The sequence below is a fragment of the Pogona vitticeps genome, chromosome 2, assembly GCF_051106095.1.
Source record: "Pogona vitticeps strain Pit_001003342236 chromosome 2, PviZW2.1, whole genome shotgun sequence".
Taxonomy (NCBI): domain Eukaryota; kingdom Metazoa; phylum Chordata; class Lepidosauria; order Squamata; family Agamidae; genus Pogona; species Pogona vitticeps.
In genome coordinates this window covers 79,124,092-79,138,849 of record NC_135784.1, presented here as the reverse complement: position 1 = coordinate 79,138,849, position 14,758 = coordinate 79,124,092, and the positions used below count along the sequence as shown (strand labels likewise).

The 14,758-nt window shown below is 41.2% G+C and overlaps 1 protein-coding gene and 1 long non-coding RNA gene across 2 annotated transcripts in view; one reads left to right on the top strand and one right to left on the bottom strand.

Moving 5' to 3' along the window:
• Positions 1–14,758, top strand: part of GRM2 (glutamate metabotropic receptor 2) — a 158,171-nt gene that overhangs the window by 9,567 nt on the left and 133,846 nt on the right. The gene's annotated exons all lie outside the window — the stretch shown is intronic.
• Positions 3,413–5,068, bottom strand: LOC144586737 (uncharacterized). Its single transcript, XR_013541749.1, has 2 exons — positions 4,929–5,068; positions 3,413–3,446 (listed from the first exon to the last, which is right to left on the bottom strand). It is a non-coding gene; the product is annotated as an uncharacterized LOC144586737 (long non-coding RNA).

Sequence of the window (14,758 nt, the reverse complement as noted above, 5' to 3'; positions counted from 1 at the left end):
CCCCTGCAGGATGACCTCCTTAGGGAGGCTGATGGGGGCAATATGTCCTTGTTGGTCCTCCTCGATATCTCAACAGCCTTTGATACTGTCAATCATGGTATCTTCCTGGGGCGGGTCCCTGAGTTGGGAATCTGTGGCCTCACTTTGGCGTGGCTCTGTTCCTTCTTGGAGGAATGTCCCCAGAGATGCAGCTTGGTGAGATGACTTCTACCCCATGGATCCTCAATTGTGGGGTTCCGCAGGGTCAATCATCTTGTCAATGCTATTTAATATCTATATGAGGCTGCTGGGTGTGGTCATCCAGAGTTGTGGAGCTCGGTACCATCAGTACACTGATGACACCCAGCTCTACCTCTCCTTTTTTCCTACTGCAGTGGATGCTGTTCTGACCCTTGAACGCTGCTCGGGGACCGTTCTGGGGTGGATGAGGGCAAATGGACTGAGGTTGAATCCAGACAAGATGCAAATCTTGCACGTCGGCAGCCCTGGCATCAGTGGGTTGGGAAACTCCCTCTCCTTTGGAGTGAGGTTCGCAGCTTGGGCATCTGCCTGGACCCGGATCTCACCATGAAAACCCAGGTGGCATCTGTGGTCCAGGCAGCCCATTTCCATCTTTGGAGGATTGCCCAGCTGTGTCCCTACCTAGACGTGGCGGCACTCACGACACTGATTCATGCCCTCGTAATCTCAAGAATAGACTATTGCTGTGCTCTCTACGTGGGGCTACCCTTAAGGCTGACGCGGAGACTTCAGCTGGTACAGAATTTGGTGGCCAGATTAATAACTGGGGGGAAGAAATTACAGCACATCTCCCCCACTCTGGCTGCCCTTCATTGGCTACTGGTTTGTTTCTGCATCGACTTCAAGGTTATGATGATAACATTCAAAGCCTTAAACTGTTTAGGACCTCAGTACCTGTCAGAATGCCTGCTCCCAGCCAGATCTGTCCATAATACCTGTTCTTCACAGGCAGGGTGGTTGAGGACCCCAAAGGAGGTCCAGAGGGAAAGAACAAGAAACTGGGCCTTCTCAGCGGTTGCCCCCCCACTTGTGGAACAACCTGCCCATTGAGATCCGCATGGCACCCTCGCTGGATGGGTTCAAACGAGCATTGAAGACTTGGCTCTTCTGCCAGGCTTAACTGGAGTATTAAGATCTTGGCCTCCCTTTCATCATCCTTTTTGCCATCCTCTCCATCACCCTTTTTAACTACCATTACCATCTGTTTTAATTTACCCTATTTGGTTATGTATTAATTTATTTTTTAATTGTGTTTTTATATTGTTGCTGATATTGTTAGTCACCCAGAGTGGCCTGGTTGCCAGATGGAGTGGGAAATAAATAAATAAATAAATAAATAAATAAATAAATAAATAAATAAATAAATAAATAAATAAATAAATAAAATAAATAAATAAATAAATAAATAAATAAATAAATAAATAAATAAATAAATAAATAAATAAATAAATAAATACCCCAGCCCCAGCCCCCTATCTCACCCTGTCCTTCACCACCAGAATTATAGTGTGCCCCAGGACAGTAACCTCTCCTGACAACCACTACCAGGTCTTGTCCTTTCCTCCCCCCACCCCCTATAGGAGAAAAAAACCTCTCTTAGTTTCACAACTAAAGAAAACGTCCCTTGAGATGAAACATAAATTAAATTAAACAATACAACTGAAAACTCCTTTAAAAAGTCTAGCTAGAAATCAATAACTAATAAGTGTGAGATACAGCAACAACAAATACAACAAGAAAGGAAGTTTAAATAAACAAACATACAATAAATAAAACCAAAACATTAACATTGGGACGCTGATGCCAAGAAGCAGCAGGCACGCTCAAGGTGGAATTGTGAACTGAAAGACGAACAGCTTTGAGCAGCAGGAAAATGGCACCACCACCAGTGTTCCCAAAAAGGGTGAATGGTGTTCCCAGTCCCATTGGAGACAGCCAGGTATTACACCTTTCCCCTTCCTCAATGGAACACACACACACACACACACACACACACACACACACACACACACACACACACACACACACACCTAGAATTAAGCCATGAATGAGCGTACCTAATTTTATTCCAGAACTTCAGTTCACTACACACCCAAATACACTTACAAACAGAAGGCAAATATTAACTACAGATCAATAATTTTAAAAAGGCTTTTTGCATGGCTGAAATATTTATATTTGAATTTATTTATTTATTAGATTTTTATCCCGCCCTTCTAGACTATGTCTACTCAGGATGGCTCACAATAAAATTATTCATAAAACAATTAAAACCATGAATTGACAGCACATGGGATCTATTTATACTCAGTGAAGAATTCCAGTTTGAGCCATTGATCTTGCAACTGGAGGGTGGTGACTGCACCTGAGAACTGCATCTTTTGGTTCCTCATCCCTGCCATTGAGTTGAAAAGTGTGACACACAACTCAGAAAAGTGTGACATACTTCCTGAACCAAATGAAGGATCTCACACAGTAACTCTTTCCCCCACCAGTATTGTCCCAATTTTGGTAAAGGGGGTTGAGGTAAAACATAATTACCACAGCACAGAAATAAGAAAAAGTGGCAGATAATCACTAGCGATTAAACCAGACTTAACTAGGTGGTGCACTGACAGTATTTGCCACCTGGTGAACAGTTTCTAAGTCACAACCTAAATGTTGAAAGAATGTCAAAGGGTGGTTACGTAGAATCTTGGCCTGCACGGTTTTGTATTCCAGTTGAACCTCACAGTCTTGAAATCAGTTCCACCTGGAATGTGTACGGTGACCCTTTTTCTTGGTTGGATGCCTTGTGGCCACTTCATAACCTGAGAGAGTCGCCAGGTCAGCCAGAAGGTTTCGTTCCCCCCCCCCCCCCAGAATGTGTACAGACTGAGAACTGCAACAGGTGTGGCATATGGGTAGAAAAAATGTCAGGTAGGAGGAAAGGAGATCTCTCCATTCAGGCTTTGGCAGGGTGCAGCTTCTCATTTTAATCAAACGTCCTGTGGTTGTCTAATAACCGGGCAAGGTATCTTTCTCGTAGTTAAATTTAGCACATTTGAACAGTATGTTTCCGCTGTTGGTTTGAAGTTGCCATAGCTTGATAAGAATCTGCTTGTTACAGAGTATAGATTTTGACAACCTGCATCTATTTTGTCACTTCATGGTTCTTGTCATGACCAATGTGTTTCAAAGAAATCTATTTATGATCTAATGATACAAGAACAGTATTTATTCTGTTTTATTAAGACTTATAGACAACCCAATCAACTTTGCTTCTGTATTACATTGATGGGGTAATTTTTTTGGTATATACTATAAGTACATTGCTGGATTTTTATTTGTTGCTAGGACCATCTTCCAGCACGTGTTATGTTGCTGTTCCTTTTTTAAATGGTTTTTCATCTTTTCTTTTCTGTTATCCAACCAGTAGGCCATGACTGTCAAAGAAATCAAGAGAATCAGATTAGTATATACATAATACTTTTCACTCCATGCAGTAAATGTCAGAATATTTAAAAGGCAAACAACAGCTTATACCTAAGGGTAGGATATCTAGAGAGCAAATCCAGCAGCATTTCTTTAAAACTGGGCTCCGGAAATGGCTGAGGGCAAATTACCAGGTCTTGTCTTTATTATATCTGTCATGCAGTATTTCTCTTTGGCGAGAACAGAATTGTCAGATGGGATTGAGATGATCTTGTAAGGCAAGGTAGATTATACCTCCTGCTCCTGTCCTCACTAACTTTAAACGGTGTATACAAAAAGTCAGGATGCACTTGTTTCATGTCAGTCACTAGTAATAATTCAATGGCCCTTAGACCTCCTCTAGAAGTTAGTTGACTACATCTCCAAAGAGTCCTCTTCATTAGCTCTGCTGGCTCAGGCTGTGGAAGCTGCAGTCCAACTGCATTTGGAGGACCATATTTTGCTCATGGTAGTCTTTGAAATCTGCCTACAGGAAGTTACAAATTGCTTTGCTGGATCAAATCCTGGCAAATCTGGATGATCATGCTGATCACGCTGTTCCAATAGTGGCCAGCCAGATACGTCTGGCAGGCCACACGCAGTGTACAATGGTGATTGCATCTAATTTGTTTATCTCCTTCATCTGACTTATGCCTAATAAACAAAAGCTAGCAACTACTCATGGAAAAGCACTAGGGAAAGGTAAACTGTAGCCACAGGGCTGTACGGGCAATCAGTGACTTGCTGGAAGAAGGAGAGAGGAAGGGAGGGAGGTGCTAGAAGGAGAATGAATCTACACTACATAGATATATAACAATTTTGATATTGCTTTAATTGCCATGGCTGCGTCTTAAACAACACTGAGATCTGTAGTTTGTTGAGAGACTTGGAATTCTGTGCTACAGCTGAGAGGAAAGTCCAGAGCTCTCATGCAAACCACAAATTCTAGGAAATCCATTGGATGTTGGTGCTCATGACAGTTAGTGGTACTGACATGTGGTATATCCTCAGAGAAGAAAAAGAGGTGGCTCTGCCTACTTTGGGCTTCTGGACTCAACCACCACTGGCTTTAGCCCCACTTCCCACTGGCATGTGGTCTTCAACAGATTATCCCTGAGAGGGGAAGGCGGATAATCTTTACCTTCCCTTTCAATTTGCTTTGTCAGCCATCAAAGACAACAAGAAGAAAGAGATTTCCACACTTCACAACTTACTTGATTTAAGAGGAACAGACTAAGCAAAATGGAACCCATAGCAACTAGTCAACAGAGAAGGAGAGTTGACCCTTATTCAGCATTTTCCGTGACTGGAGGAGACAGAAGTCCAGTTACTTGGCCTTTCTGTCTCTGTTAACATCCATGGTTTGCAGTAGTGTCTTCCAATCATTGTTCAGAATAGTTACATTTTGGAATTCCAGCTTCCAAGTTTCCCTAGTCAGCATAGCTACTACTTACCTGAAAAGGCTGTCTTGCAGGCTTTGGTTCCAATTTTGTTATTTACAAGTTGAAGTCCTTCTGAGATCTTGCGGAAACCTGATTGTTGGAAAGTCAGCCAACAGGGGTACAGAAGCAATGTCAAGCGGTCAACTTGTGGAGTAAATCCTTTGAAACTCAGAAAGACCACCAGAGATCATTTCCCTCTTTGTAAAGGAATTACATCCCCATTTCTTTTTAAGAAAATAAGAGAAGCTGAGGTTAATAAAGAAATAAATATGGGATAGGAATGGTGATAGAAGTCCTAGTTCTAGCTAACTAAGTTGGAGGTGTCAGGAGCCATGGATGCCCCTTTTATCTCTAAAATGAAAAGACAAAGAGTTTTCTTCTTGGAGGGAGAAGAGATTGGTGTGAGATGGAAGGAAGTGACGCCAACAATTCTAAGAATGGGTTAGTAACCAAGTTTGTATATTTAGCAGAGCAACAAGGAGGGTTGTTCACATTAATTCATCTACCATGGTTCCCAATCTTGAGTCCCCAGATGTTCTTGGACTAAATTGTTTTTAAGTTGTTTATGCACAATATATTGTGAGCCGCCCTGAGTAGACTCCAGTCTAGAAGGGCGGGATGAAAATCCAATAATAAGCAAACAACAAATAAACTCGCAGAAGCAAAGCAAAAAAAGCAAAGCATGCTGCCCCATAGTGCTTCAAACACTCTATGGGCAGTTTACAAGTTGATTATGCAGGCTACACATTGCCCCCCCCCCCCCCGTGAGCTGGATACTCATTTTACTGACTTTGGAAGGACAGAAGGCTGAGTGAACCTTGAGCCGGCTACCTGGGATTGAACCCGGGGTCATGAGCAGAGTTTTGGCTGCAGTGCAGCAGTTCAACCACTGCACCAGAAGGCACCTCACCACTAGCTGTGCTGGCCAAGATTCCTGGAAGCTGTAGTCCAAGAACATCTGGGGAGCCAAGGTTGGGAACCATTGTTCTAATAGATAAACAAATCACACAACAATACATGCAAATGTTTTTGAAACAGTTTTAACATGATTAATAATAGGGAATAAAAGTCTTGGAAGATGATTCTTCACACAGTAAATGGCAGCTTTTATCCATAAATGGCACTTTCTATCCATATCCTGACAGGGACGAGGTGGCGCTGTGGGTTAAATCACAGAAGCCTCTGTGCTGCAAGGTCAGAAGACCTGCAGTCGTAAGATGGAATCCATGCGACAGAGTGAGCCCCCATCGCTTGTCCCAGCTCCCGCCAACCTAGCAGTTCAAAAGCATGCAAAATGCAAAAATGCAAGTAGATAAATAGGTACCACCTCGGTGGGAAGGTAAACGGCGTTCCATGTCTAGTCATGCTGGCCACATGACCACAGAGGATTGTCTGCAGACAAACAATAGCTCTATGGGTTGGAAACGGAGATAAGCACCGCCGCCAGACATGACTGGACAAAATTGTCAAGGGGAACCTTTACCTTCACCATTCATATCCTGGGACACACACCTATGCTCTGTCCTCAGTGCTATGCAAAGTTATTTGCATGCATTCGATTGATTACAAGACAGATGGTTAATGAGCTAAGACAAATCTCGACAACACTGCTAATAATATAAAAATCCCTTCATATATTTAATTATTGCCTTTATTGTAATATCTACAGTTTGCCAATGTACCAATTTATCCCTAGGAAATTAGGCACATATGTGTAAGAATATTCAGCAATAAAAAGCAACAACTTCTCTACTTATTTCCTAACCTACCACATGTATGGGAACAGTACCAATACTGCTATGCTGCGTGTGTAAAATTCTGATCCAGTTGGCATTGGGCAACAGCAGAATTCTAGTTTTTCAAGTAACAAAAAACTCACCTATAATGCTTGTGGGTCAGTTCCACTACTTCTAGGTACAATCACTGGCTCTTTCTACTATCTGTTTTCATCCTGAATACTCCCTACTATAGTTAGGTGGTGATCACACAAGCCATGTAGATAAATAAATTTAAAAATATACAAACTGATCACAACACTCTGAATAAATAACTAAAAATATACAAACAAAAGCAGCACGTCATATAAAAAGCAAACAGTTGAGCATGCAAATCACATGGAATAACATTCAAGCATCTGAATGGCCAAAAGCCTTTTGGAACAGGAACCATTATGGGATTGGGAGAGAAGGTCACCAGAGAGATAGCCCTAGGACTCTCTCCAGGGTGTCCAAAGCCTTGGGATAGGGCCAGAACATGATACCATCTAGATGATCATCAGGTATTTGCAGGACATGCAAGAGACCCTTTTCCACTGATGGCTGAGGGTGGGCAAGCTCATTTGGCAGAAAGCCATCTCAAGTCCTTTTGGGCCTTTGAGGAAAAGACCAGGTCTTATTAGTTGCACCTAGAAACAAACTAGAGGCTAGCCAAAGTAATGTAAGAAAGGAATGGCTTGTTCTCAACAAATGGACAGAGAGAGAAAGAAAATCTTTAACACTGTCCTATACAGAAAAGTTTGTATAGTAATAGGCATCTGCAGAGATCAGAAATTGCTGGTGTTGTCATTACGTCAGACTGCACAGGGAAGCCATTGAAATCCACAAGCATCAACAAAACTTCAACCGGAAGGAGGAAAGTATGAAGCTCAACAAAACCTGGCTCCCAGCTCTCAAAAACACAGAGTGCAAAAGGTCAACGAACTCCACCCAGCCACAAGGTCAGGGGATTACTACACACAAAAGACCAGCTAATGACACCCATCAACCACAGGGACAGATAATCTCCCCTCCTTATCAAAACAATACACCCACAACAAAACACACTAATCAACCATCTCCTGATTAGGACAATAGCCTATCTCACAAACTAGCTTTCTCACAGCCATAAATACTCCACTCTCAGCCTACCCAGAGCACAGTTTGCTGTCCTCTGAAGATGCCGGCCACAGAGACTGGCGAAGCGTTAGGAAGAACCACCTTCAGAACACGGCCAAGAAGCCCGAAAAACCCACAACAACCATTAGATCCATGGTTGTAGTAGTAGCCTTCACGAATACATTGAAACACCTTGCCTCTGGAAGAAACACAATTTAGTGGTCCCTGTAGTCATTGGGGCTTTGGAAACAATATGAAGAAATTTCACACAGTACTATAAGCAGTTGCAGATCTCAGAAATCACACCATTAGAGCTACAAAAAAAACAACAACGGCACTATTAGCATACATACTGTGACGATATTTAACAGATACTTAAGCTTTTGGTTAAAGCTTGTATCTATTATATAATACCAGCCAATGTTTTTATAATTTTGACTGTGCCTGGAGTTTTTTACTACTACTACTACTACTACTACTACTACTACTACTACTACTACTACTACTACTACTACTACTACTACTACTACTACTACTACTACTACTAATACTAATACTAATACTAATACTAATACTAATAATAATAATAATAATAATAATAATAATAATAATAATAATAATAATAATAATAATAATAATAATAATAATAATAATAATAATAATTTTGACTGTGCCTGGTGTTTTTGAACAACAACAACAACAACAACAACAACAACAACAACAACAACAACAACAACAACAACAACAACATATGTCTTCAAGACTATTCCAATGTATGGCGACCCTGGCCAGTATTTGTTGGGTACAAAGTACACAGAAGGGGTTTATAATTCCCTTTTTCTGGTGGCACCCTGGGAATATATAGCTTGTTAAGGCTATACAGACTGGCCTTTCTCCCGGGAGGCACAGTATGAAATCGAATTCCTAGCCAGCCAGCTTAGTCATTGAGTACTCAGCCAATGGTCAATGGTCACACTGACTGTAGGGTTCTGGAAGCTCAAGTCCAAAATCCTAACATTTCCCATCTTTAGGTGACTGTCAGTGAAACTCCTCAGTGCGGGGAAAAATGCAGTTCCACATGCTTTTACTGACTTAATGCTTTCAACAATCTCATGGCTTTGAGGAGCTGCACTATAATTTTCACATTAATATGAATGGTAAACAGGCTCTTGGGCAAGCCAACTGGCTGGATTAAACAGCTAATGAGACAGAACTTGTCATGCTTCCCAGAGTCTGTTTCATGAAACAGAAATGCTGCCCATACTACAGAGCCCTTGATGTCCACCTTCTTGGCCATCATACAAGACATCACAAACAATCCATTACCTACATTACAGTTCCATGCAGATTAAGTATGGACAAATTAAGTGTGCAAGTTAAGTGACAAGTTTAATCTTACAAACCTCTAATGAAATCCTAAGGCCTAAAAAAAGGATATTTCCATAATTTGGCTCAGTACATGATTTCCTACCCCTTCACGTAGGCGAAGGGGCATGAGTAATTAAGAGAAGCTATGAGCTATGCCGTGCAGGGACACCCAAGATGGACAGGTCATAGTGGAGAGTTTTGACTAAACTACTTAACTTGGAACAGGAACTGACAGACCATTCCAGTTTCTCTGCCAAGAAAACTCCATGAACAGAAACAAAAGGCTAAAAGATATGACGCTGGAAGATGGGCCGCTCAGGTCGGAAGGCGTCCAACATGCTACTGAGGAAGAGCGTAGGACAAGTACAAATAGCTCCAGAGCTAATGAAGTGGTCTGGCGAAAGCCGAAAGGACGCTCAGCTGCGGACGCACCTGTAAGTGAAAAGAAAGTCCGATGCTGCAAAGAAAAATACTGTATAGGAACCTGGAATGTAAGATCTATGAACCTTGGGAAGCTGGATGTGGTCAAACAGGAGATGGCAAGAATAAACATTGACATCCTGGGCGTCAGTAAACTCAAATGGATGGGAATGGGCAAATTCAATTCAGACTATTACCATATCTACTATTGTGGACAAGAATCCTGTAGAAGAAATGGAGTAGCCCTCATAGTCAACAAAAGAGTGGGAAAAGCTCTACTGGGATACAATCTCAAAAATGATAGAATGATGTCAAAACGAATCCAAGGCAGACCTTTCAACATCACAGTAATCCACATTTATGCACCAACCACTGATGCTGAAGATGCTGAAATTGACTAATTCTATGAAGACTTCCAACACCTTCTACAACTGACACCAAAGAAAGATGTTCTTCTCATTCTAGAGGATTGGAATGCTAAAGTAGGGAGTCAAGAGTTAAAAGGAACGACAGGTAAGTTTTGCCTTGGAGTTCAAAACGAAGCAGGGCAAAGGCTAATAGAGTTTTGTGAAGAGAACAAGCTGGTCATCACAAACACTCTTTTCCAACAACACAAGAGGCGACTCTACACACGGACATCACCAGATGGGGAATACCGAAATCAGATTTATTATGTTCTGTGCAGCCAAAGATGGAGAAGCTCTATACAGTCAGCAAAAACAAGACCTGGAGCTGATTGTGGCTCTGATCATCAGCTTCTCATAGCAAAAATCGAGCGTAAACTGAAGAAAGTAGGAAAAAAACACTGGGCTAGTCAGGTATAATCTAAACCAAATCCCTTATGAATACACAGTGGAAGTAAAGAACAGATTTAAGGAACTCGATTTGGTGGACAGAGTGCCTGAAGAACTATGGATGGAGGCTTGTAACATTGTACAGAAGGCAGCAACAAAAACCATCCCAAAGAAAAGGAAATGCAAGAAAGCAAAGTGGCTGTCCAACGAGGCCTTACAAATAGCAGAGAAGAGAAGGGAAACAAATGCAGAGGAGATAGGGAAAGTTACAGAAAATTGAATGCAGACTTCCAAAAAATAGCAAGGAGAGACAGGAGGGCCTTCTTAAATGAACAGTGCAAAGAAATAGAGGAAAATAACAGAAAAGGGAAAACCAGATATCTGTTCAAGAAAATTGGAGATATTAAAGGAACATTTTGTGCAGAGATGGATATGATAAAGGACAAAATTGGTAGGGACCTCACAGAAGCAGAAGATATCAAGAAGAGGTGGCAAGAATACACAGAGGAATTATACCAGAAAGATCTGGATGTCCCGGACAACCCAGTTAGTGTGGTTGCTAACGTTGAGCCAAACATCCTGGAGAGTGAAGTCAAGTGGGCCTTAGAAAGCATGGCTAACACAAGACCAGTAGAAGTGATGGCATTCCAGTTGAACTATTTAAAATCTTAAAAGATGACACTGTTAAGGTGCTGCACTCAATATGACAGCAAGATTGGAAAACTCAACAGTGGCCAGATGATTGGAAAAGATCAGTCTACATCCCAATCCCAAAGAAAGGCAGTGCCAAAGAATGCTCCAACTACCGTACAATTGCACTCATTCCACACGCTTAGCAAGGTTATGCTCAAAATCCTACAAGGTAGGCTTCAGCAGTATGTGGACTGGGAACTCCCAGAAGTACAAGCTGGATTTCAAAGGGGCAGAGGAACTGGAGACCAAATTGCTAACATGCACTGGTTTATGGAGAAAGCCAGAGAGTTCCAGAAAAATATCTACTTCTGCTTCATCGACTACGCAAAAGCCTTTGACTGTGTGGACCACAGCAAACTATGGCAAATTCTTAAAGAAATGGGAGTGCCTGATCACCTTATCCATCTCCTGAGAAATCTGTATATGGGACAGAAAGCAACAGTTAGAACTGGATATGGAACATCTGATTGGTTCAAAATTGGGAAAGGAGTATGACAGGGCTGTATATTGTCTCCCTGCTTATTTAACTTATATGCAGAATACATCAAACAAAAGGCAGGACTGGATGAATCCCAAAGCGAATTAAGATTCCTGGAAGAAATATCAATAACCTCAAATATGCAGACGATAACACTCTGATGGCAGAAAGTGAGGAGGAATTAAAGAACCTCTTAATGAGGGTGAAAGAGGAGAGAGCAAAAAATGGTCTGACGCTGAACATCAAAAAAACTAAGATCACGGCCACTGGTCCTATCACCTCCTGGCAAATAGAAGGGGAAGAGATGGAGGCAGTGACAGATTTTACCTTCCTGGGCTCCATGATCACTGCAGATGGTGACAGAAGCCACAAAATTAAAAGACGCCTGCTTCTTGGAAGCGATGAGAAACCTCAACAGCATCTTAAAAAGCAGAGACATCACCTTGCCAACAAAGGTCCGCTATGGTTTTTCCAGTAGCGATGTATGGAAGTGAGAGCTGGACCATAAAGAAGGCTGACTGCCGAAGAATTGATGCTTTGAATTGTGGTGCTGGAGGAGACTCTTGAGAGTCCCCTGGACTGCAAGGAGAACAAACCTATCCGTTCTGAAGGAAATCAACCCTGAGTGCTCACTGGAAGGACAGATCCTGAAGCTGAGGCTCCAATACTTTGGCCATCTTTTGAGAAGAGAAGACTCCCTGGAAAAGACCCTGATGTTGGGAAAGTGTGAAGGCAAAAGGAGAAGGGGACGACAGAGGACGAGATGGTTGGACAGTGTCATTGAAGCTACCAACATGAATTTGACCCAACTCCAGGAGGCAGTGGAAGTCAGGAGGGCCTGGCATGCTGTGGTTGGGGTCACGAAGAGCTGGACACGACTTAACGACTAAACAACAAGAAATGATTTCCCAAAGTATCTTTGCGCTGTAAGATTTGCAGTGGTTCCCATAACAGGAATCTTTCTGTTGACTAACAATAAGAGCAAGTCATTGACTCCCATCTCTGACTGACCAGTTTTCTTTGCTGTCTTAAAGGGCTTGGAATGTCCTTCCAGATGTTATCTTACCTACACAATGAACTTCCTTAATCAGAAGCAGTGTTACATAAGAACATAAGAAGAGCCCTGCAGGATCAGGCCAAAGGCCCATCTAGTCCAGCTTCCTGTATCTCACAGTGGCTCCACTAGATGCCTCTGGGAGCACATGAGACAATTAGGGACCTGTCTCCTGATATCCCTCCCCTGCATCTTATTGTTACGTTACATTATGTGCTGCCAAGTTGGAACTGTCTTATAGCAACCTTCATAGAGTTTTCAAGCCAAGAGAGATATTTTAGGAGTGGTTTTACCAGTTCCAAGACCAAAATACTCACTAAAAATATGAGAGAAGAAGAACGCCAGGAGTTAATAGAGAAGACGAGCTTTCAAGAGGAAAAGAAAATTCGATATCTAGGGATACAAATTACAAAGAAGACAAGCACACTGTTGAAAGATAACTACATGAAATGGATGAAGGAGATACAGAACAACTTGGAGAAATGGGATAAATTACAACTATCGATGCTGGGAAGAATTGCGACGATCAAAATGAACATTTTGCCAAAAATTTTATTTTTATTCCAATCGATTCCTATCATACTAAAACAGTCCTTCTTTAAAGAACTCAACAAGATAATTATGAAATTCATATGGCAAGGCAAAAAACCAAGAATTAAAATTAAGGCAATGCAGGATGCTAAACAGAGGGGTGGCTTTGGTCTCCCGGACTGGGTTCTGTATTATAGAGCTTGTATCCTAGATTGGATAAGAGAATGGATAACCCTAGAAAACACTAGACTACTTAACTTGGAAGGCCACGATTTGCAATTAGGATGGCATGCTTATCTATGGTATAAAAAGGATAAAGAACAAAAGAACTTCAACTCACATATGATAAGAAGAGTCTTATTGGGAATGTGGAGAAAGATTATACAACAAATTTATTACAAAATACCTGCATGGGTGTCACCGATAGAGGCCTTTACAAAACCTGGACTTATGACAAAAGCAAATTTTTTAAGATATCAAGATTTATTTAAAAAGGATGGTGAATTAAGGTCTAAGGAAGAACTAGAGTCACAGAATGTATATATAGATTGGTGGCCTAGAGCACAGTTAGAATCTAGATACGCAAAAGACCAAACAGAGGATTTCTATTCAGAGCAAACAACTTTTGATAAGCTGCTGTTGGGTACCAAAGAACAAATTGTTAGGAAAATGTATAACTATATGTTAGAATTTAAAATGCAGGATGAAATGGTTAAGGAATGTATGATAAAGTGGGCACAAAACATAGGGCATAATATTGATATTGATCAATGGCTGAAAATATGGCAAAGTAACATAAAATTTACAAAATTGGTTAACCTTAAAGAGAATATATATAAAATGTTTTATAGGTGGCACATGACCCCAGAAAAACTGTCAAAGATGTATACAGATGTATCAAATAAATGTTGGAAATGTGAAACACAAGTGGGAAGTTATTATCATATGTGGTGGTCATGTGGAATAGCGAAAAAATACTGGAAAAGAGTACATGCTATGTTACAACAAATAATGCTCTGTAATGTGCCATTAACTCCAGAATTGTTTCTATTGAGTGTGATACCTGATGACATAGATAAGTCAAAGCAACATATAGTTATGTACATTGTTATGGCAGCTAGAATTCCATATGCAAAAAATTGGAAAAGTCCGACGATACCGAAACAAGAAGACCTTATTGAAAAAATACGGGAAATAGCAGAAATGGACATTTTGTCAGAAATCATGAAGGACTACCCCCTACAAAAGGCAACAGAAAGATGGGACCTATTCAACAAATGGACCAAATTAACAGGCAACGTGTAAATAGCATATATTGAAATGAGAACTTGAGCTAAAAGGCAGAAAAGAGAAAACAGAACAATTTAAAACTATGATATGGCAATAAGTTCAGAATGGTTGTTAGCATGTTATGGTCTCTCCTCTTCCCCTTAAATTCCTAAGTCCCCTTTTCCTTTTTGTCACCCCTTATGTTAAAAAATAATTTTTTTTTTAAAAAAAGGAGTGGTTTTACCAGTTCCACATCTCCAGTGACTTTCCCTGGCTAGTTGTGTAGGCATCCTTCAGTCTCGAGAGACTATGGTAACATGCTTTGAAGAGAGGTCTTGAAACAGCATTTAGTGTGGCTGAGA